Here is a 23,629-nt window from a genome sequence, read left to right as displayed (position 1 = left end):
AGAGACTGATCAGATCTCTAGAGTGGAATTAGATAGAAACAGTTTGTTCCTTCTTTTTTAATGTGTTTATTTATTTTAACATGTACAGCTGTGACAGAATTTTCTTGAGAAGAACTGAGAGCAGTAAGTTGGCTGTTGCTGTTTACTTTCCTAAGTAACAGGTCTTCTGCAGTTGACACTGATGGCATCTTTCCTCTTGCTGTTCATACCTTAGCATCTGTTGAAGGGAGTTGGACAATTAGGTGTTTTTTTTAACTCCTAGTGATACCATTTTGAAGCTTAGTTTTAGCATCCATGGATGATGAGTTCCCAGCTTGGTGTGAGGGAAACGAACGTTGACAGCAGATGAGTCTTTCTGTAAAGGTTACTGCCTTTCAGTAACCTTTACAGCTTACAGCCTGTAACCGTGTAGTATCCTACACATGAATAAGTTAGTACAGGAACATACAATGTTTGGATGCTATTGAAAAAAAGCAAGCTGTATCCCCGCTTACTATAGCACTGCAGGGTTGTGATCCCTATTCAGATTAACCTAGCCCAGGTTGCCGGGGCTTGGAGCATCCTGGTCTAGTGGAAGGTGTCCCTGGCTGTGGCAGGGGGTTGGAACTGGATAAGCCTGAAAGTTTCTTCCAACCCAAACCAGTCTGTGATGCTGTGATTTACTTTCAGAAGTTCAAAATACGGCTGTGTTTTTTGGTTGAAGAATGTAAAACATCACAAAACCAGAGACCACCATTTCAGTGTGCACAGGCTCTGTGGTTGTGGCACTGTTGTGCTGGTCTTTGATAGATCTTGGCTTTAGCAGAAAGGAAAGGTAAAACTCTTGAGTTTCTGTATTAAAATGCAATCAGAGGTGACACATCAGCCCTATTTTCCTTGTTAGGAGCTGTTTAGGTTGTGCCTGGTACAGCTGCTCTCTCTGCAGTTAATGCCAAACACTGTGTCAGAACTGCCAGCTCTATCAGGTCAGAAAAGGACAAATTAAGGACCAGTACAGCTGTTTCTGTGAAACAAAAAATATTGGGCTGGTGAAAGACCAACCCTTTACCTGTTTTCAGCAGAAGAGGCTTCCGGAGGCTCCGTTCATGTGAAATGTTCTTATGTAAGAAATTGCCAGGCAGAAGCCTGACCTCAGCCAACTGAGAGGAAACTTAGATGTTTCACAGGAAATCCTGTCTCTCTTTCACCAAGATGTGTAGCTTCAGTGCTATATAACTTCAGCTTTTCCCTTAAAATGTCTGGGGTAGGAGCAGCTTAGAAAAAACTAGGAGAGGAAAATTATCTACAAATATTGGCAAGTTTTTGCACTTCTGTGTGAATTATATTGATGGGCATTCTCAAAAAGTCCTTTAAAAAGTGTAAGCCCCCATGAGCAGTTGCTGTGATCAAAATTGTCTCAGTCTGGTTTTGAATAGCATCTGTGCTTGCCTGACTGTGTGTGTGGCTTTTAATTCACCTTTCTTTAGGGAGATATCTTTTTCTATCAGCAGTACACAGCTGAAGCCTCTCAACTCTGGAAGGCAAAATAGAAAGGTTACCAGAATTCTCTTAAGCAATGCTAATGTCATTTAGGAGTCTTTTTATTACAAGCAAAGATTAGTTTTATGGTCTCCATCACATCCTTTGCTCTACGTGTGTAATGCTGTATAGTCCACAGCAGTTAATACGGGGTGCCTTGTAAGCTGGTCTAACTGCCCTGAAAGCTCCATTTAACTTAATACTCCATGTTACTAAGCTGTTTATCCCTGCTCTGACCTGCCTGTTTACAGACAAAGTGGGTTTGTTTTTGAAAATCCTTCTTGCCTTTTAAAAATGGTTTGTACCTTTTTCAGAGGTTTAATTTTAAAAACATAAAAACCCCTTCTGTCAAATAAATTGGGGGCAGTTTTGCTGGTTTTAGGGTTGGTGGCAGAGTGCTGGCATAGGGCAACCACAGAGAGCCGAGAAGCTCTCAGTGATGAGATGCCGGGCTGTGTTGTTGCTGACCATGGGGTCAGTTCAGTTTGTACCTGAGGATGTGAGGCTGCTCAAGAAGCAAAGTGGCTGATGGCATAAATTCACATCCTTATGAGCTCTTCTAATTTTGGCAGTGAATCACAGAATCATAGAATCCCAGACTGGTTTTCGTTGGAGAAGACCTTAAAGTTCATCCAGTGCCAACCCCCTGCCATGGGCAGGGGCACCTTCCACTAGAGCAGGTTACTCCAAGCCCCATCCAGCCTGGCCTTGAACACTGGCAGGGATGGGGCAGCCACAGCTGCTTTTGGCGCTCTGTGCCAGGGCCTCACCACCCTCACAGGGAAGAATTTCTTCCTTATATCTAACCTAAATCTCTCCTGTTTAAATTAAAACACTACAGCCTTCATTGTAGTGATAGGACAAGTGAAGTACTCCTCTGAAGCATGGCAGCCACAGCAGTGAGGTGCTATGTGTGCAGTCCTAGGTTGGGGGGGGGGAGTTTCAGACTGTACAATTTATATCCTATTTTGTGTTTCTAATTTCTGCAGGATTCACAGTCCTCAGTCTCAGGGAAGTTTACCTGCAGGTTTTTCTGACAAAGAAAGAGTGTGGTGTGTTTGAAGCAGCATTCCTAGTATGTCCCAGCACTTGCCTGCAGCTTCAATTAAGTTTATCTAACGAAATGCTCTACCAGATGGTCAGCTCTAATTATTTTCCATTATCACCGCTGAACTGCCCCATTCGCGGGCCAGGCAACAAAACCTCCATCCTTTTTGTTTTGTTTCTTTCTGGAAGTACACAAAGACAAAATGTTAAATACAGGGCTGGTGCCACATGGGTATACATTTGAATGACTTGTGGTTGGCTCCTTTTTTGTAGTTTTATGGTATGGTTTTGTAGTTTATTTCTAGTGATTTTCCCAGATGCCAGCTGTTTTCGACTCGGGAAAGAAGAGATTGGGATGGAAGAAGTATAGACTAGCACTGCCCTTGTTTCAGCTCCCTTTTACATCACTCTGAGAGCAAGATAAAATAACAATAAATGGTTCTAGTCTACTTACACTGATCTGAACTACGCATAAAGTGGTATGGGGTTAGAGTTGTTGCTCATGGATTCAGCTTTAATTATAAAAGGACGTGTGGTAGGAGCAAAGGATTGCATCATGCTAAAACGAGGACGTGAAGTCTCCAGATACCATAGAACCATAGGATGATGTGGGTTGGAAGGGACCTTAAAGCTCATCCAGTTCCAAGCCCCTGCCACGGACAGGGACACCTTCCACTAGACCAGGTTGCTCCAAGCCCTGTCCAGCCTGGCCTTGAACACTACCAGGGAGGGGGCAGCCACAGCTTCTCTGGGCAGCCTGTGCCAGCGCCTCAGCACCCTCACAGGGAAGAATTTCTTCCTAATGTCTCATCTCAATCTCCCCTTTGCCAGTTTAAAGCCATTCCTCCTTGTCCTGTCCCTACCTGCCCTGACAATTCAAGTAATTATACGGTGTCAGATAGGTAATATCAAATATCTCCACAGTGAAGGTTTTCTAGTTAATAATGGAGTAACACTCATTTATACCAGCTGCAGAGTTCTACTCAAAAATTAACCAAAGCGCTCATTCATTGCTGTTGGCTACATATCAAAAATGAGGTTGAAAAAGAAACAGATCAGTTGCAGAAAATGTAGATAACAATGATGCTCTGCAATAGGGAAAAACACAAAAGTAGGAAAAATAATAAAAAATATAGTTCACAGCTCAGAAAATAGGACTGAGGAGGTACTGTATAATTAATAAAATTTACAAAGCGTCAATCAAGTAAACAATCTGGTTTTGGGCAGACTGCAAGCAGAAGGCCAAATTCTGCCTTCAGCTGCTCATATGGGGTTTTGTCTCCAAGGCAAAATTTATGTTGTAATCTGAGTGGATAACAACCCAAAACAAGAGAAAGAATGTTTTAGGGTAGCACAAGTGAGAGGTATCAGGCAAATGTGCTAGATTTAGGAGAGCTTTAATTGAGAAAGTTGGTCTTGCATAACAGTAGTAGAGTAAGCAGCCAATCCTTGAACCTGTCTTCTAATATAATGTCATTATTAACTCTTTCCAGCCAGAGAATGATAAGCAATTGATTCCCCAGATACAATGGTAACAATTCCCACTAATACCGTGTTCCAGCAGTTTAGGGGATAAAGCAGCATAGAAAAGACATGCAGCTGCTTGTGAGGAAAATATTATATTGCTGGTCTAGCCCGTAAGAAGCTTGGATAGCAAAGAAATGGTTTAAAATCACAGCATTTTCATGACAGCGAAGAAGGTGGATAAAGAAATGTTTGTATAGGTTCATCTCACCCTACAAAAAGCTAGAACACAGCTGGGTCCTGTGAACACAGTAAGGAATAGTGGGTAAAGAATGGTGGGGTAGTGCGAGGCTGCCTCTCCAAGATCTTTGGTAAGCTGAACATTGCACATCTGCTATGATAATTTCAGTAGTAGATGTGCTTAATGAAAAGGGCCAACAAGAAAGGTGGAGAGGGGCTTTTGACAAGGGCATGGAGTGACAGGACAAGGGCGAATGGCTTAAGCTGGCAAGGGAAATTTAGATGAGACATTAGGGAGAAGTTCTTCCTTGTGAGGGTGGTGAGGCATAGGTTGGAATTAACTGGTTTGGACCTTTAAGATTAAGTCCAGCTGTTGCCCAGGACTGCCAAGTCCATCACTAAACCATAACTAGCCAGTTTTTTTTTTCTTGCTACAATTCTGTACCTCACAGGTAAATGAAGAGAACAATAGATAACCATCAAGTTTAGAATGACATTTTACACTGAAGGAAATTAAGCCTATTCTTCCTTAGTCTTCTCTGTCAATTCCTTTCACCTTTGTAAGTCATGTTTTTAATTCTCATAGTATTTTTTTCCCTCCTTTGGGTTCTTTCCAGTTTGTTTATATCTTTCCTCAAGTGTGGAGGAGAACAGGACAAAGTACTTCAGTAAGGCTGTGTCTGAAATAAGCTGAGTGGAGTAATGACTGACCTTGTTGTACTCACGATGCTCCTGTTGGTACATCTTGGAATGATGTTTGCCATTTTTTGGAGCATGTTCCTTCTCACTTAGCTCAGAGTCTGTGACATTCTTTGCCAGTTCTTGCACATTTTGGGTTTGTGCATTCTTCCTTTCTTCCTTCCTTCCTCCATCCACTTTGTATTGAATTTCATCCTAGTGATTTCAGATAATTTCTCCAATTGATAAGGATCTTTACCAGCTATAAGCTTTTCAGCCAGCTTGCTCAGAGGTTTTGTAGCTGGGCTCTCTGTATCATTCTGTTTCATTGCAAGTCTTAATGAGATGATTAAACAGAAGGAAGCCTCAGGTAGACCTTTATTTAAGTGCCCTCCAAAAGTGACAGTAAAGCATGGATAATTTTGAGTACAGAGGATAATGCACCCATTGTAGACCAAACTAATGACTCCTTCACATAGGAGAAAGCCATGATTCGCTGTCTCAAAAGCCTTACAAAAGTCAAAATCCATCACATCTACAGCTTCTCCACACTCTGCAAAGCCAGTTATCCTGTCAGAGAAGTTAATGAGTTTGGTCTTGATGTGATCTCCTCTTGCAGATCTAAGTTGTCTGTTTCTTTTCAGCTTATGATACCTGAGAGGCTTTAAAACTGATGATTAATTTGTTCCAGTACCTTTCCAGGTGTCAGTGCAATGCTACCTTGTCTACAAATTCCCAGGTTCCTCTTTTCTTCACTTACTTGTCCTACCTCAGGCCTGTGGGAACTCACCAGTCTTCATGAGTTCCTGAAGATAATCACTAACAGTTTGGAGATTGCCCTAGCTAGTTCTTTAAGCACTCTAAGTTGAGTTTCACCATGCCTTGGTGATTTGAATTCATCTGACTTAAATACCCTGCTCTTGCCTCTGCTGCTCTCCTTCTCAAGCTAATTGTGCTAAGTGTTTTAGACATTTTCTGCAAAGATAGAAGCATAGAAGGTGTTGAACACTTCAGCCTCCTCTGTGTCTGTTATTATCTGTCTTCTCTTTCAGTCTTTATTATTATCTTTATCTAGAGCTTTCACCTATTGCCTTTAAACTTGAGTAGTCTGTGATTCATTTTGTGCTGTAGCTTCTGAAGGTTTATTCCAGGCCATCTCTTGGCTTGTTCTACGCAACCACTGATGTGTGTAGCCTCCGTGCGCTCAGAATGCAGACGGACTTAAATTGTATCTGTGGGACCCATGTATTCACTGAGTCTGCAATCTAGAGTTTCTCTCCTCAGCCAGTGTGTAATTAATACCGTTTGGCATTTTGGACTTCTTGTGCCTGTTTGGAAAGTGTATCCAAGGCTGCTGGATTAACTGAGATACTATTGGGCTTCCTGACTTGACCCTGCTTATTTTCTTCCTGTGCACAGAGGCAGTAAGAGGGGGAATATGGTATGGGAATTCACAACTGAATACAGTCAAGTGTAGATTTTAGAAGTCTTTATTCAGACTGCCATATAATGAGGATATTGGTGAATGGCATTATCTTCTCCATCAGCCTGAAATCACAGACTGGTTTGGGTTGGAAGGAACCTTAATGTCATCCAGTTCCAACCCCCTCCCATGAGCAGGAACACCTTTCACTAGACCAGGTTGCTCCAAGCTCCGTTCAACCTGGCCTTGAATGCTTCCAAGGCCAAGATGGATGGGGAGAGGAAAGGATTGATTCCAGCTGCTACTGGGGCAGCTCCTTAGTACTTACTCTACAGAAGGGAAAGACTTTTATAAAGGAGAAGAAAACCCAGTACTGCTTGTAGAATCTGAAATAGCAATGACCTTCAAAGCTACCTTTTCACAGGAAGATTTTCAGAGGTATTATTGGAATAGTAATTTTCTTTGCCTTGCCAAGGCTGAGAGACGGCTTATAGGATACCTTATGAAATGCTTCAGAACCCACTGTGGCTGTACAGCAGAGCTCTGGGAAACTGTATCCTAATAATTACAGTTCTGCAAGAGGAAAGATTTGGTTTTAATTATTCACTGGAAAGGTGAGAGATGTCTGATGGCTGGTGGTGACTTCTGAAAGAATATCAGCCAAGCTGCCCCATCAGGGTTTGTTCACAGGACATGCCGTCTTCGACTCTGGGCCCACTGTGGGTTTATCCTGAGCACTGAGAAGAGGGTTGATGAGTATAGCAGAGCTTGCTCTGCTCAGCCTCCCTCTGCTCTGAACCCCTGGGAACTGGCAGAGAAGCTGCTGATCTGACACTGAGGTGTGATGCTGCTCTGGGCTTGTCCTGACAAATCTGCCCTGGGGAACCTGAAATTCCTTCTTTCATGAATGTTAACAACCATTCAGCAGATGAAATGAAATGCTAGTCAAATGAGTGCACATTAGATGTTTCCCGGTTGCAGCAAGATGTTTGTAGGAGCCTCTGGTAACAGTGTAGCTTTGGGAGTTCGGTGTTTTTTTTTCTCCCCACATATTCTAAGTTGTGACAGGTCTGGTGGGGCCTGCAAGGGCTTGGCATCCCTGGTTTGGGGACTTCTTCTGTGTTAAATAGTGTATTGGATTTGTGTGGTAAGGTTTTGGTACTTGGGGGGCTACAGAGGTTGCTTTGATGAGAAATTCCCCAGTGTCCAATAGAGGCCAATTCCAGCTGGCTTTGAGATGGACCTGCTGTTGGCCAAGGCCAAGCCCATCAGCAATCATAGAATAGTTAGGGTTGGAAAGGACCTTAAGATCATCAAGTTCCAACCCCCCTGCCATGGGCAGGGACACCTCCAACTAAACCATCTCACCCAAGGCTTTGTCCAACCTGGTCTTGAGCACTGCCAGGGATGGAGCATTCACAACCTCCCTGGACAACCCATTCCAGTGCCTCACCACCCTAACAGGAAAGAATGTCCTCCTTATATCCAATCTAAACTTACCTGTTCAAGTTTTAACCCGTTACCCTTTGTCCTATTACTACAGTCCCTAATGAAGAGTCCCTCAGGATCCCTATAGGCCCCCTTCAGATACTGGAAGGCTGCTATGAGGTCTCCACGCAGCCTTCTCCTCTCCAGGCTGAACAGCCCCAACTTTCTCAGCCTGTCTTCATACGGGAGTTGCTCCAGTCCCCTGATCATACTCGCAAATCATCAATGGTGGTAGCAGCTCTGGGATAACATATTTCAGAAGGGGAAAAAGTTACTGGGCAGGAGCAATTGCAGCTGGAGAGGGGATTAAGAATATGTGAGAGAAACAGCCCTGCAGACACCAGGTCAGGGAAGAAGGAGTGGAGGAGGTGCTCCAGGCACTGAAGCAGAGATTCCCCTGCAGCCTATGGTGCAGACCATGGTGAAGCAGGCTGTGAGCCTGCAGCCCATGGAGGTACATGGTGGAGCAGATATCCATCTGCAGCCCATAGAGGACTCCACGCTGAATCAGGGGGGTGCCTGTGGGAAGCCTGCACTGGAGCAGGTTTCTGGCAGGACCTGTGGCCCTGTGGATAGAGGAGCCCATGCTGGAGCAGGTTTGTTGGAAGTACTTGTGACCACATGGGGACCCACGCTGGAGCAATCTGTTCCTTGGAAGACTGCACCCTGTGGAAGGGACACACACTGGAGCAGTTCATGAGGGACTGCAGCTCATGGGAGGGACTCACATTGGAGAAGTTCATGGAGAATTGTCTCCTGTGGGAGGGACCCCGTGCTGGAGCAAGGAAGAGTGTGAGGAGTCCTCCCCTGAGGAGGACGGAGCAGCAGAAACAGCGTGTGAGAAACTGACTGCAACCCCCATTCCCCATGGGGGAGAGGAGGTAGAGAATTTGGGAGTAAAGTTAATTTGGGAGGAAGGAAAGGTGAAGGAAGGTGGTTTTAAGATTTGGGTTTGCTTCTCATTATCCTACTCTTATTTGTTTGGTAATAAATTAAACTAATTTGCCCAAGTTGAGGCAGTTTTGCCCATGATGTTAATTGGTGAATAATCTCTCCTTTTCCTTATCTTCACCCATGAGCCTTTCATTATATTTCCTCCTGCCTTCTCCAGATGAGGAAGGCAGTGATAGAGCAGCTTTTGTGGGTGCCTGGCATCCAGCTAGGGTTAACCCACCACACACAGGTAAATGTTAATTCAAGAGTTGATTCAAAAGCTGATGTCTCAGGAAGGAGGCTTTATGTAGGTACTGTTGCTTGTTTTTTTTTTTGTCTGGTAGCATTAACTGGAGAGTCAAGTCGGTGCTTAGGAGTCTGCGTGCATTGGTAATAGCAAGAATTTTCTGCAGCACAGGAGAGAGAATAAGGCCCATTACCTACAATATAATACAAAGAGTGGTATTATTCTGTATCTGCAGTGTTGACAGCAAAACAAAATAGAATCCACTTTTATTTTTAAACCTGTGACTGATTAGGAGACAAATCTATATGTGGCTATATCAATTTGTTACCTCCATTTTGCTTTGTAAAGGCAATTTTGATTGCAGAGCTGTCCTGTGCTGTGCTATAGATTCCGCTGAGACTTCATGTTGCACTGAATCAGCAGGTTGTCAAGCCCTGAGAATCATCCATTCAGACAAGGCTTTCACAGAGAGCTAACTCTTTCCTAGCCAAGAAAACCCTGGTTTTACACAGTTATGGAGTCAAATTAGGAGACCTGGTCTGCTCAGCATGGAATGCACGTTGGACAAGAAGAATGCCCTAATCTGCAGAGGGACCTAAGATGGTCTTTCCAGTATCTGAAGGGGGCCTACAGGGATGCTGGAGACAAACTCTTCATCAGGGACTGTAGTGATAGGATAATGGGGAATGGCTTTAAACTGTAAAAGGAGAGATTTAGATGAGACATTAGGAAGAAATTCTTCCCTGAGAGGGTGGTGAGGCCCTGGCACAGGGTGCCCAGAGAAGCTGTGGCTGCCCCATCCCTGGCAGTGTTCAAGGCCAAGTTGGACGGGGCTTGGAGCAATGTGGTCTAGTGGAAGGTGTCCCTGCCTGTGGCAGGGGGCTGGAACTGAGTGAGCTTTAAGGTCCCTTCCAACTATTCTGTGATTCTCTTCTATGGCATCTTTCCTCCCTTCTCTGGAAGCCTCGCTGCTCTCATGTGTGGTAGTGAGGGCTATCTGCATCAGTCTGCAGAGATCCTGCCTGGTCTGCAGGACATGCAGGCTTTTAAAGAACCGAGGTATTTTAAAATCCACTAAATATTTAAGCATCTTGTCACTAAAACATGAATTTTCCTTCATAGTTGTAGTCTTCACATGGCATAGTTTGACTGTGGAAACAGAATCCTGGAGACTGGCTTTGTCAGGAGCTGTTTTTCAGAGCAAAATGAGGAGCACAGGAACATGAGGATGAGTAGTGCTCCATGGAATTGCAGCTTTTCATCCTCTAAATGCTGTGGCTCTTGACATTTGGGCACTTGTGGCTTTTGTTTTCTTTCAAGTCATTATCAGTAAAGGACAAGCACACGGCATAATATGCAAGTACTCAGATGATTAAATACTTGATTTAGTTTGTATAAACCTTTTATCTTAAATATCCACTTTGATAGCTTACAGTGTGAAAATATGAATTCAGGTCTATGGATGAGATTCTTGCCGTGAGGGAGAGAAATGCACAGGCTGAGAGGTGTACTTCAGACCTGTGACATGTCTTCCAGTGCCAGTCCTGAAGGCTGCCAGGTGGGCAAGCACTCAGAATTTGGGAGCATCCCAAATGGTAGGTGTTTCCCAGTGGGGCTGAAATATATTCAGGGATATGAACACAATGGACTCAGTTAAACAATTTAAAGAAGGCTGCTTTACAGCACCAGTGAAACTTTACAAAACACAAGGGTTTCTTCCATCATATTTGTTAGCATTTTACTGTTCTAAAACACCCTATACTTTCAAGAACAAATACAGAATCATAGAATAGCTTGGGCTGGAAAAAACCTTCGAAAGTACATTAATAAATACAATACAATTGAAGCATCTACTCAGCTCTGTTGGGTAGTCGGTGTGGTTACAAAGCCCCAACAAAAAGTCTCTACTAACAGCTAGCAGTATTTTCACTTTGTCTCAAGTATATAATAAATTCCAGCGCTAGATTTACAGAGTTGGTCATTCCAAGGCAGGAGAAAATAGCCAGATTAATATGACAGTGTGAAAATGTATGTTGTTCCCCACTGACCTGGTATTGCAGAAACATTGAAAGGGAAAAAATCCTGCCACTTGAATGAACAGAATTGCTATCTTTACATAGCTGTTGGAGCTTTAGAGACCCCTTTCTCATTATGAACCTTCAGCAATAAAAGCTGGAGTGAAGCTGCTGTAGTTAGTGAACTCAAGATAATTAAAGAGATGATTGAAAATTGCTTGTGTATGTGTGAAGATGTTGTACGTATTATTCTACAAAACTTGGTTATTTTAAACAGATTAAAAACAATCCCTAGGAGTCAGGAGCCAAGTGCCCTAGCTTTGTTGTTCTTCCTACAAGAGTGGCTGTCAATCTTAGATATCACTTGGTTGCTATAGCATCAGGAGCTGCTCATGTACATCTGCTTGCACTTCATGGAGCTGACTGCCGTAGTGTGTGTCATTGAATCTTTCCCTTGCTCGCTCATGTATCTTAGCTAAGGACACACACAAACATACACAGTTTCATGGGGGGTTTGTTCCTTTAGGATGGCTTGTTAATTTGAACACTGATGAAGACTGGGTTTTGTGTAAATGAGATGTGCAGACACCAGTGTGTGCGATCAAGGTTTGATTACTCAACATGAGATGTGAAGTCACCAGTGTTTTGGTTTCTCAGTGTGGAGCACCAGGAGGTGTTTGCACCTTTCCCACAAGTCTGCTTTCCTTAATGTGATCTTGAGCCTTGTCGGCTTCTGTCAACTTCACATCTCTTGATGAGGCAGAGTTTGTTTACTGTGTCCCCAAGAGGTTTTGCTACCACTGCAGGTCCTTCACTGTTAGTTTCAACATCCTCTGTTGGAAGAATCTGGGGAGGGGCCCCTATCTGACAGAAGGAAATCACTTCAAGCAACAAACTTCTTTTATGTGGTGGTGTTTTAAGATCCGCACTGGAAATCTGGTACTTGCTGGGTTAAATGTTTGGCCATTATTTGATATATTAATTCAGTTTGAAGCTTTCTAAAGGTTTGTCTCACTTTTACACTTTTAAGAGTTAAGAAACGTGTAACAGCTGGTCAGAATACACGGTGTTTCAGTAGGCTGAGCAATGCAGTCAGTATGAATTGAAGTAATAAGATTACCAATAAATTGCTGTTATTTATTGGGCTGTCTTTCAGGGGTCTGTTAATCTTTCCAAGCCTCAGAGAATGTGTTGCTCCCAGGTGCATACACAGCCTCCCATGTCTACACGGGTCACAGTTGCTTGGAGTGGAGCTAGTGCGGACATGGCACAAAACTGCAACCAATTTGGCAATGCTGGAGCAGATACTTTGGACTGTTTCTGTGTCCAACAGTTCAGCTTCAAAGATAACAGTTCTCTTGTACAGTCATGGTTAAAATGAAGGTTCTTAATTTCTGGAGGGATAATGAAAACAGGACAAGTCAAAAGAATTGTCCATTGAGGAGTCTGTTTTTGTTTTAATAATGCTCTTTTGGAGCAATTTAAACTGAAATCTGAACAAGCTTGAGGTCTCCATTTTATAATGGTGAAGGCTAGTATAGTGCTGGTATCCTTTGTTTTCAGTAGTTACTGCCCCTGTGAAAGTGATAACATGGCCCATAACAAGTAAAACTGTCTACATTCTGCTTGTGCCTCAAGTAGGTTAATGCTGTGGTCTCTATCTGGTCATAGCATCACAGGATGGCTGAGGTAGGAAGGCACCTCTGGTGATCATGTAGTCCAACCCCTATTCTGTGTTCTTTGGTGAAGGTTGGACCAGGGTGGCATCCACTGAAGGGAAGGGGAGAGCCAGCCTGCACCTGGGTAGCTCTTTGGCACTGAAGGGGGGTGGGTGTGTTGGGGTGACCTTGGCCAGCTTCCAGACACCCACCCAGCTGCTCCTTCACTTCCTCAGCAGGACAGGGGGATAAAATGAGAAAGGTTGCAACTTGAGATAAAGACAGAGGCATCACTTACCAATTACTGTCATGGGCAAGACAGACACAGAGGCTCTGCTTGGGAAAAAAAAATTATTTATTGCCAATTAAAATAGGTTTGGATGGTGAGAAACAAAGGAAAATGAAAACACCTCATCGGTTGTTCGGGTCTTTGGGGTTTTCACTACAGGAGAAAGGACTAAGCATGTCTGTTGTGCTCTCGGGCACCCAACATAGAGCCAGAATGTTCTTGGAGGCCATATGGATAATGATTAATTACATTCTGCCATTCGCATTCAAGTTGCCTCCTATCCACTGAACTTTGAGTTTGTTTATATATGTTACAGTTTCACTATCGAAAATGAGCTCTAATAGGTGCTACTGAGTGCAGTGAAAGTAGTGGCACTTCATTTGTAATTAGGTACCTGTCCAAGGTTTGTTTGTGAGAGCTTTATAAATGTGCCTCTCCTATACTGAGTTTCCCATTGCTGGATCAGCTTCTCCCCATCAGAGAGCAAGATAAAATGAAGAAAGCTTCCACAGCAGGAGTCTGGAGTGTATGACTACAGGAAGAATTAGCCTTAGGTTTATGAAATCTCAACAAAAGTTTGAGAAAAAGACTGTGACCTGAAAATTGGGATACAGGGCAGGGATTAAATGTGTTGAATTCCCATTGGAAACTGTAGAATTTCTAGACACAGGATAAGTACTTCTCTGAATGGTGATAGCAGCCCGCCTGAATCTGTATCGCAGAACTGGGGAAGTGCATAAAGATTGCCTGAAAAAGCTTTGCTTCCTTTCTTCTACAAGGGCTCCAGCACACACACAGAGTGTACAAATACACACAAAGTGGGCAGAATGCTTTCAGGATTCAGTGTGTGCATTAATAAGATAAGCAAATATGAACTTATTGATCTTCAATTAATAAGAATTTAATACAGAAAATACTAATAAGGAAGATAGGTCAAAACTACTTAGGTATTCTTCCAATTAGCTGGTAGAAAAGACAACAGAATTAGCCTCCTGTTGATATGCATTTGTGTTTGCTCATCATCATGATTTTCCAGTTCACAAATCTTCTGTATAAAAATGCCATTAGAAAAGGAATGCAAAACTTGTGGGTATTGGTTTTCAGAAGCGTTAGAGGAAACTATACAAGAAAAAAATCCACAACAAGCTAACTGAAACCCAACCTGCCCTATTGTAGGGTTAGAGGAAAGGTTTAAACCGCTGCTCTTACTCCAGGATTTCATGGAGTAATGATAGGAGAGGCTCTGGGTGAGTTGGGAAGATCACTGATGACCTACAGCAAAGAGCACATGGGTCAAGAGCAGAGAGCCATGAGCTCTTGCAGGACTACAGGGTAGCCACGACCACACACCCTTCTTTGTAGTTGGTTCTGTGAGGGAGATCAATCTTTTATGCCCTTATCACCCAGTGAGCACAGGCTGGGGACTTGGTCTGATATGAGGATCTGACACCAAATGAGAGCTTTTAACGTTCTGAAGTCTCAAATAGTTGCAGAAGGCAACCGGGAGTGAAAATGAGTTCATTACAGTTCTCATCACACTGAATCACTATCTAAATCATTCCACTTTTCAAAGAGTCACAGCCTGGTTTGACTTGGAGGGACCTTAAAAATCATCTTGTTCCACCCCCCTGACACCGTTCCTGTTATTTATGTTGTTTGCATGTGCCACTGTCAGAAAATAGAGATTATTTAGTGTCCTTCAGAGCTCGGCACTTGAGAAGAAACCTGCAGCAACACATCCTGGGAAAGGGATTGCTTATAGTACCATATGTCTTGTGCTTTGCACCGTGTGGAAATCTTAGTGTAAATTTGTCCACCATGCAGTATTTTAGTCCTCGAGTCTTTACGTAAGCCTGGTTAGTTTGGCTCATACTGGGGAAGATGCACATGCACTTTACAGCACAAATAGGGGTGGAGCAGGGTATCTGGTTTGTGATTGCTAAATGGATCTCAACTAAGTCTCCTGGTCCCAGCCTGTCTTCAGAGCACAGGGCTGTGTCCTGATCTTCCATATGTTTACTGTACTGCTGAGTTGGGTTTGGCAGCTTGTTAGTGCTACAGTGGGTAGACTGCAGTCAGTACTTGTTGCAGATGTTTGGGGGACCTCAATGCAAAGATGTCCAGATCTGTGGGGCAGATGCATATACAAAGATACATAAGCATTTAATCAGATTATTTCCTGGCTGTGTCTGCAGGTGAAGAATACTGTTACTCTAATGAAGTATTACAGCTCTAAATGAATATCTCAGCGTAATCCTGAGAGCCCAAAAATGAGCTCCCTCTGTAGAGCCAAAATCAAAAGAAATGGGTTTTAGTACCATTTTCTTTGGAAATACTTTGTAGAATTGCTGAATTGTCCATAATGTGTTAGTTCTGCAGGCAGTGTTGATGCTCATTAGCAGCCTGACTGTGGTACAGAGATGTGAAGCCTGTTACTGACGCAAAAGCAGTGAGCCTGGAAGGGCTCAGCTTTTAGGTTCAGCAAGCTTCCCCCTTCCCAATGACTGGAGATGATTGCAAAGGTCATAAGGTTTATGTTTTCAGCTGTTTCATGCCACTTTTACTGACATCAATTTAAGCATGGCAGCCAGGACACTGGGCAGGAACACATGGCCCACTGGGTATGCGCTTAGCTCTGTCACCAGCTGTACCTGATAAACTGGGCAGGCCATTATACCTCTCCATGCCCCATTTTCCCCACCAGTAAAACCACTTTTGCAAAGCTGAAGTCTGTGACAGTGCTAAATGTGTTTTGAAACAGATGAGGACAAGTCTGTAAAGTGGGAAATCCGTTAAGCAGCAGCTAGACAGTATTATATTTGCTCCTGTGGCTTCTCTGAACTCTTCCTGGATTCTGATTTTCAACCCTTTTTTCTTCTTCCCTGACTACCTCTCCCTTTGAAATGAGTTGTTGCACTTGTCATCTTGGGACTGAGCTGCTGATAAAACAATGGGCAAAGGCGCTGACCCCGTGCAGTCAGATGTCTCAGACTTGTGCAATAATCCGTGGTGATACTGAACATGTAGAAGCAGTGCGTCCTCATTCTAGCATTTTCCACTCTGAGGATCTCTGGAGTTGTTTCTGTAAATTAAGGCTAGAAAGCCCTTTAGGTCACGGTGCTGTACGGCCCTGACTTGATACACAGTAAAGAAAATGACAGTAACATTAAACTTGGTAAATTGTCCAAGGTGGGCTCACAGATCCACTCTGCAAAGCGATGAAGTCTTCAGTAGGAAATGTAGACTGTTTGCAGAGCTTTAAAGCTCTTGGTCTGTCATCTTTTCTGATGACTGAGTTTGACAGAATTTATGTTGATATTATTTGATATTATTATTATTATTTCTACAAACTTCCTCTTTCTGTTTAAAAAGAAAACAAAGAAATTTGCAGTTACATGTTCTCAAACTGGTTTTGGTTGGAAGGGACCTTAAAGGTAATCCAGTTCCAACCCCCTGTCATGGGCAGGGACACCTTCCACAAGACCAGGTTGCTCCAAGCTCCATCCAACCTGGCCCTGAACACTGCCAGGGATGGGGGAGCCACAGCTTCTCTGGGTACCCTGTGCCAGGGCCTCAGCAACCTCACAGGGAAGAACTTCTGCCTAATGTCTCATCTCAATCTGCCCAAAAGCTGAGACCAACAAAGAAAAGGATTATAAAGCCTAGTGACAAGGCATTTGTTTGGGAAGCATAACTTTCTTTTGTACTTTCCTGCTCCAATAAATGCAGGTACTTGTGACTACGAATGGTGATGGTTACGGCAGTCTTGTAGCAGCTAGTGTTGAGATTCAGATACCATCAGGTGAAGAGAGGGTTTGAGTCTGAAGTTGCCTCATTCTGACCAAAGATAAGCATATTTGTGGGTTATCCAAATAGCCAGGTCTAGCCCACTAGACCAGGGCTTGGAGCAACCTGGTCTAGTGGAAGGTATCCCTGAGCATGGCAGGGGCTTGGAACTGGATGAGCTTTAAGATCTCGTCCAACCCAAACCAGTCTGGGATTCTGTATTTTGCAGAAGAAGGAAATTGCACCTTGCCTTACGCTGGTGCTGCAGTTGATGTGGGCACTAGTGAATGCCAGGCAGACCCCACACTTGGCATTCCTCCCTGCCTGGCTGAGAACACATAGCATCAAGCAGCAGTGGGGAAGGGCTGGAAGGTCTGAGAGCAGCTCAGTTTACAGCAGGTCACTGTTTTCATTTCTGACAACACTAGGCAAGGAATCCACTGAGATGGCTTACAAGGCTGCAGTTACATTTCTTCCCTTTGGTTGAATCTAAATCTGCACCATTAAAAAACGTAATTTTGGTTTCCTCCCATGCCCCCCCCCCCCCCCAGCTCCTTTTTCTCCTTGCCTGCTTCTGTCATTTTGTTAAATTTTCTCATTGAAACAATTTGATGAATGAGAATCAGAATCCACAAATACCTCCTGATGCCGTTGATGTATAGAGCTTTAAAAATAGCCTGAATGGGAAAGAATAACAGTATGTGCATTTAGAGATTGCTGTCTGCGGGAGTTCAGGGAGGCAGAATGGAGAGGAGGAAGGATATGTTAACAGCGTGACAAAATTCCCACATGTCTGATGAAGAAAACTTGGGAATGGAGTAAGGAACTTGGAGACGTCACCTGAGGTACCTGTGGGTTCTCCTGGTTGATCTGAAGTTGGTACTTGTGGGTGCTCTTGCTGCGTAATACTTACTTTTAATACCTTGTGAAATCTGTTTAACTGATCTAGTTAATAAAGTTTCTAGTTTGCTCTTCCTCAGTGGGAAGTTCAAGAGAAAGAGCATAATGCATTGACTGCCCCTGCAAACTGAATTAATCTTTATTAAGTAGATTTCACACAGGGTTGTCCAAACCTGAATGAAAGGGTGTATTGATTTTAAAAAGGGAATTACTTAGACACATGCGCCAGCCCATAAATATTCCTATGCTATTTCTCAATTAATGTAGTCAAAATGTGTATGTCAAAGCAAAGGGGGGAATCTTGGCCTGAAAGTTTGTGATATAAAGCTAACCCAGCAAAAAGGGGTAATTTGCTATGAATATTTTGTTGTTTAAATACATTAATATATTTCTAAATCTAGTCTTCCTCTGATAAATCGTTCACCAACAGCTTGATACTCAGCAGTATTTCGGTGTTCATGGTCAGCTTCCTCTTCCCTTTTTCCAGACTGTCAGGGCATGCCGTCTCTTTTGCATTTGTTTTTCATTTTACCTAATGGAGAAGTCATTTTAGCTGCTGCACAGTACAGCAGCAAAGCACTGCTGCTGTGTGTAGTTTGTGCTTTAGAAAGGGTTGATCTAAAGGCATTCCTGAATGGTTTGAATGCTACACTCTGATGTTAGCATTTCCTTCTGTTCACATACTTGGAATTTGGAAGAGTGTGCCTTTTTTGGTAGACCATATGTTTAATAACTAAATGACCTTGATCTCTTGATTGGAAGAACATCGTTCAGGCTTGTGAGCAGCCTGTGATTCACGAGCTGTTTAAGGCTTTCTCTTTGGAGTTTGACTACTGGCAAACACATTGCTGGGGGTCTCCTTGCAATGTCAGCCATCTCCTACGAAATGCCACACATGTAACAGTCATGGAGCAATGATGCGCTCCAACATGCCCTTCTCCATCTGAACTGTACTATGATGCTGGCCAGGGTTGCTGTCAACAGTTTGCTCTGGGTGCTGGTTTTGATTTCTTTGAGAGCATATAAAAATAGCTCATACTTGAAAAAAGTCGTGATATTGTGCTAGCATATACCCTGCAATGTGGTTGCTTAGCGCAAGTGGGTTTGTGTGTGGATATAATTGTCCAGAAATGGTTCTTTCTGAGTCTAATAGGTCTTATGTTACATTATAGAATCATAGAATCAGACTGATTTGGGTTGGAAGGGACCTTAAAGCTCATCCGGTTCCAACCCCCTGTCATGGGCAGGGACACCTTCCACTAGAGCAGGTTGCTCCAAGCCCCATCCAACCTGGCCTTGAACACTGCCAGGGATGGAGCAGCCACAGCTTCTCTGGGCACCCTGTGCCAGGGCTTCACCACCCTCACACGGAAGAACTTCTTTCTAATGTCTCATCTCAATCTCCCCTCTGTCAGGTTAAAGTCATTCTCCCTTGTCCTGTCCCTACAGGCCCTTGTCAAAAGCCCCTCTCCAGCTTTCTTGTTGGCCCCTTTAGGCACTGGAAACTGCTCTAAGGTCTCCCCAGAAACTTCTCCAGACTGTACAAGCCCAGCTCTCTGTCTGTGTCCATAGCAGAGGGGCTTCAGCCTATGTGTTGAGTTTTCTTATGTGTGATGAGAAACAGACAAGTCCCTGTTCTTTTGTCATCTGTATGATCGCGTTTCTCGCTAGTGCAAATATCAATCTTAAAAGAAAGATAACATCCCTAAAAAGCACTATTCAGAATATAGATTCTTTAAGTCTGTGTATTTCGTTGTGCTGCTGAGAACTGGTATTTGTAGTACTTTGATTTAATGGCTGCAAAGCTTTTTTCCTACAGATATTGTCAATAAAATATGAATGTATTTTCTGAAATTTCAAAAATTGTTTGCATGAGATGAACATACATCAGGAGCCAGTAAATCTTTACCTGCTCTAATGTCTCATAAGAAAAAGTGCTTTCTCCTTGTAGTTTAGGGGAAAGAATATCTTTTAATTCGTGTTTCAGTAGTTTATTTTATAAATGTGTTCCTTCAGGAAGCAGAATAATAGGGAAGGTGATTGACAGGAACACATCCAGATCCAGGGTGTGGGAAGATTCTTGTCAGGGAAGTTTTAGATTGCTCAGAACTTTTCTTACATTTCTGCCATTTCTCCAGATAATCTGTTTTTCCAAGAACTTCTCAGGGCTTTAGGATAAATGTCCAATCCCTAGAACAAAAATACTAGCAAAACATTCAAACTTAACATGTTGATGGAATATGTCAAATGATGAACCTCAGCTGATGAATGACTCGATTAAATATTCCTTGCACACCTACCTTAATCTTGAGAGATGATGCATGAAGAAGCAAATGTAATTAGATAATGCACTTTTAGTTTATATATGAAAATATCTCATTTTTTTCCTGAAAGAACAAAGTTGAAAAAAGAATTGGTGCCTAACAGCTGTGTAATACTGTTTTGAAAACAGGAGATTGGAATGGGAGGCCGTGTAATTAAATGGGGGCTGTAAAATCTTTAGATTTCTCAAAAAAACATGCTAAAAACCTCTCTCTTCTTAAAATGAACTTTGTACTTGTAGAGCGTGGTATTTCACCCCCAACCTTCAGCTTGTTATTCACACTTAGACATTCTTGCTAGATATGCTTTTTCTTAGGTGTTCAAAAGTTTTCCAGAGTTCCCCTTGATTGACTGTTTGATTCAGGTACCCAGGCTAGGGCTGCTCAGTGCTTTAAGTCCAGCCTAAAACCAGCCTAAAGCCCCTTCTCGTCGTGAATGATCCTGCTGACTTCTTTGTGGCCCAGTCTTGGACCGTGAAACTGAATGACTGGCATTTCCTATGCAATACCTTAGTAGCCATTGTAAAATAACGTTGTGGGGTTCTAAGAAGTGACAGTAAGTATTTAGGGATGTAGCTCTGTCTCAAGGTGAGAGGGTATTCAAGTGTAGGAATTGCACAGCAGTTTTGGTTCAAATTCCCTGGGATGCAGAGTTACCTTTTGCATTTGTTATGGAAAATATTATGAAAAAGAGTTGGGTTTGGTTGTGGTTTGTGGGATTTTTTTTCCCTTTAAATCACAGCAGTGTTCATTCAGTATTCCCATGTTTCATTCACTGTGCACTGCATGGTTTTGACACCCCTTACTCCTCTGCCGTGTTTCTTGAACCTTTCTGGTAGGCCAGTTTTAAGTATTTATGGGCTGAATTTTGAGAGAAACTTTACGACGAGATAGTTTCTCTGGCTACAATTTGTAGTTACGTGTGTGCCGCACTGCTCCTGGATTGTGCTTAGTTCAGGTGGCAGGTTTAGATTGTGATGTAATGTCTGCCCCTGTCTGTTAGTGATGTCTGTCTTCTTTATTAAGAGCCTAAGGTTTACAATTTCTACAAATACTGAGGCCTGTCACGTTCAAGGAACATCTTCATAATGAACATTTGGGGATGATTTAGTGATTACAAATTTGGGTGGAGCTTCAGACGTGCTCTTTACTTTGTGGGGATTCTTGCAGTTGTCTGCATCAAGTGATATGGTATTTCTTCATTTTGCAAACTTACCATTACATAAAAATGCAGAAGTCAAAATGAAGTAATGCAACCTGGGTAATAGAAGCAATCTGGTTGCTTTAATGCTGCTTTCTTCCCAGGCTTTACTGAGTTTCTTTTTGCATTTGTCACGTGGGAATATTCATAATGTATCCAGAGGTGTAGCTTACTGATTGCATGCAAATTGATGTGATTTGGTTTCTTAAAGGATGGGGGTTTTTGTTCTGCTTATCCCAGTTCTCTCCCCTTTTCCTTTTAAGCCATCCACACCAGCTTTTTAATACAAGGGAAGGTGGAACAAGCCATAATCTTTCAAGTCTCCTGTGAATAACCTCACAGTTGAGCTACACAAAGAGCTTAAAGAAAAGGCCAGTACCAATTAACTCCAATTGTTGTAGCATTTAATACAGTGTCTGTGTGCACAGGGTTGTGCACAGCTCTTTGTATTCCAGTCTTCGGGGCAGTAACACTGTGCCAAGTAGAAAATAGGGTAGGGGAAGTTGAATGCATTCTGTCTTACACTTGTTTACAATTTCACCACGCATAGCACATTGCCTCGACTGACACTAAATGTCTCCAAAATGTGAATAATCCAGGAAAGTCCATTTGTCTGCCATTGTTTGAAAAATCTCCTTTACAAGATGGTCACTTTAAGACTGTCAGGTCTGGCATCAGCTCAGCTCTTGTCACTGAGTGCTGTTTCCTCATCTGCTGTGCTTCAAACTGTTGGGAACTTCATGGCTGGCTAGTCAGTGTTTATGAGGTTGGGGAAACAAAATTGTAAGTAACTTACTGTGTGGATATTGAGAAGTCTGCAACAGTAATAGACTAAAAATCATTTTAGGAAAGGGTAGCAATTGTAGGAATTGTTTTGACTGTATAAGTAGTTACATATATTATTTAAAGAGACTGTTTAAAAATTATTGCCCACGGCAGTAGGGTTGCAACTAGATGATCTTAAGGTCCTTTCCAACCCAAACTGTTCTGTGATTCTGTGACGCAGCTTAACCTCCCCTCTTTTTTTTTTTATGAATGCATCCACAGTTGTTTAGGAATCTTGTTCCCTTGGCTGATAAACACTTCCTTCTGAACTGAAGGAACAGGAATGGTATCAAAGGATTCAATTCTTCACTTTCAACAGCTTCTGCATAACAGATCAAGTCTTGTGTGCTTAGATATAAGGAAGAAGTCCTTTACTGTGAGGGTGGCGAGGTGCTGGCACAGGTTGCCCAAATGTTGCCATGTGAATGTTCCATCTCTGGCAGTGTTCAAGGCCAGGTTGGATGGGGCTTGGAGCAGTGGAAAGTGTCCCTGCCCATGGCAGGAGTTGGAACTGGATGATCTTAAGGTCTTTTCCAAGCCTAACCATTCTGTGATTCTATGCTTGCAACAGATTCTTACCCAGCTTATGTTGCCATGTTCTGTTACGTATTAAAATCAGTTCCCTCCCTCCCTCACCATGCAGTTCCCATTGCATTGGATGAGGAAGATGGAAGCATGAAATAAATCTGGTTTAGGTACATTTCACCTCAAAATAGGTGTGTGGTTTGCAAATACCCAAGCAGAGTACCTGAGATAGTGGTGAGCTATGTATGTATTAAGGCAGCTCAATGACCAAAGGTAGAGAAGGTGGTGCTGTGTGTTCAGCATTCCTTTATGGCTTCTTGTAAACATGCAAAGCAGGGAGAGAAAAGAGGGAAGGATTTTGAAACTGAATGTTTCAAAATGTAGACAGCTAGATCTGGGTTCTAGAGGATAACCATGTCCCCTTTGTGACAGATGCTTTCCCATGGAAACACTGAACAAATGTAGGACTGCATCTTTGTTATGGCACTATGAGGTATCTAGGTCCATATGGGATGGCATAAACCTGACTACATGTGCACACTGTCTTCAAGTAGTTTCCAGAGTTTGTTTGGTGATTTAGCGTACATTAAGCTATCAAATGTAGAAAAGCCTCATTAATAACAGTTAGAACTGTTACATACAGACCTCATTTCTCTCTACCTATTTTCTCTAGTGCTCTGCTCTATGGTCAGCAGTCTCAGCCTGCCCCCAGCAGAGCAAAAGGGGAGCTGTGACAAGTCTTGGGTCACCTTGAGGTCTTCATCAGGAGCTGATGTTCGTTGTAGGCTTTCTGCCTCCTCGGTCTCAAGTCTGGGTTAATTTTCATATGTTTCTCATCATAGTTTGCTTCCCTTAAGTAGTTTTCCCTCTCAAGTTTGGAAGCTGCACTCCCAGCATCAAGTAACATAAAAGGCTGTTATTTTTACACTGGGACCACCTGGGTTGGTCAGACCTTTACAATGTATTATTGTTATATTTGCAGAATTTAAGACAAAACAGATGAGGGAATTATCACTCAACCCACTAGACAACTGCTCAAACATGCTGAAGCCAGCTGAGACCAAGGCAATC

At 42.9% G+C, this 23,629-nt stretch overlaps 1 protein-coding gene and 1 long non-coding RNA gene across 2 annotated transcripts in view; one reads left to right on the top strand and one right to left on the bottom strand.

The window, feature by feature from the left end:
• LOC134157223 (uncharacterized) overlaps positions 1-23,629 on the top strand; it is a 182,903-nt gene that overhangs the window by 123,290 nt on the left and 35,984 nt on the right. The window lies entirely within an intron of this gene.
• The window catches only part of DZANK1 (double zinc ribbon and ankyrin repeat domains 1), a 498,878-nt gene that overhangs the window by 444,879 nt on the left and 30,370 nt on the right, over positions 1-23,629 (bottom strand).

Source organism: Pezoporus occidentalis, unplaced genomic scaffold (genome assembly GCF_034315485.1).
Source record: "Pezoporus occidentalis ecotype Australia unplaced genomic scaffold, CSIRO_AGI_Poc_V1 ctg93, whole genome shotgun sequence".
In the NCBI taxonomy this organism is placed as follows: domain Eukaryota; kingdom Metazoa; phylum Chordata; class Aves; order Psittaciformes; family Psittacidae; genus Pezoporus; species Pezoporus occidentalis.
This window is presented reverse-complemented; position numbering and strand designations above follow the sequence as displayed.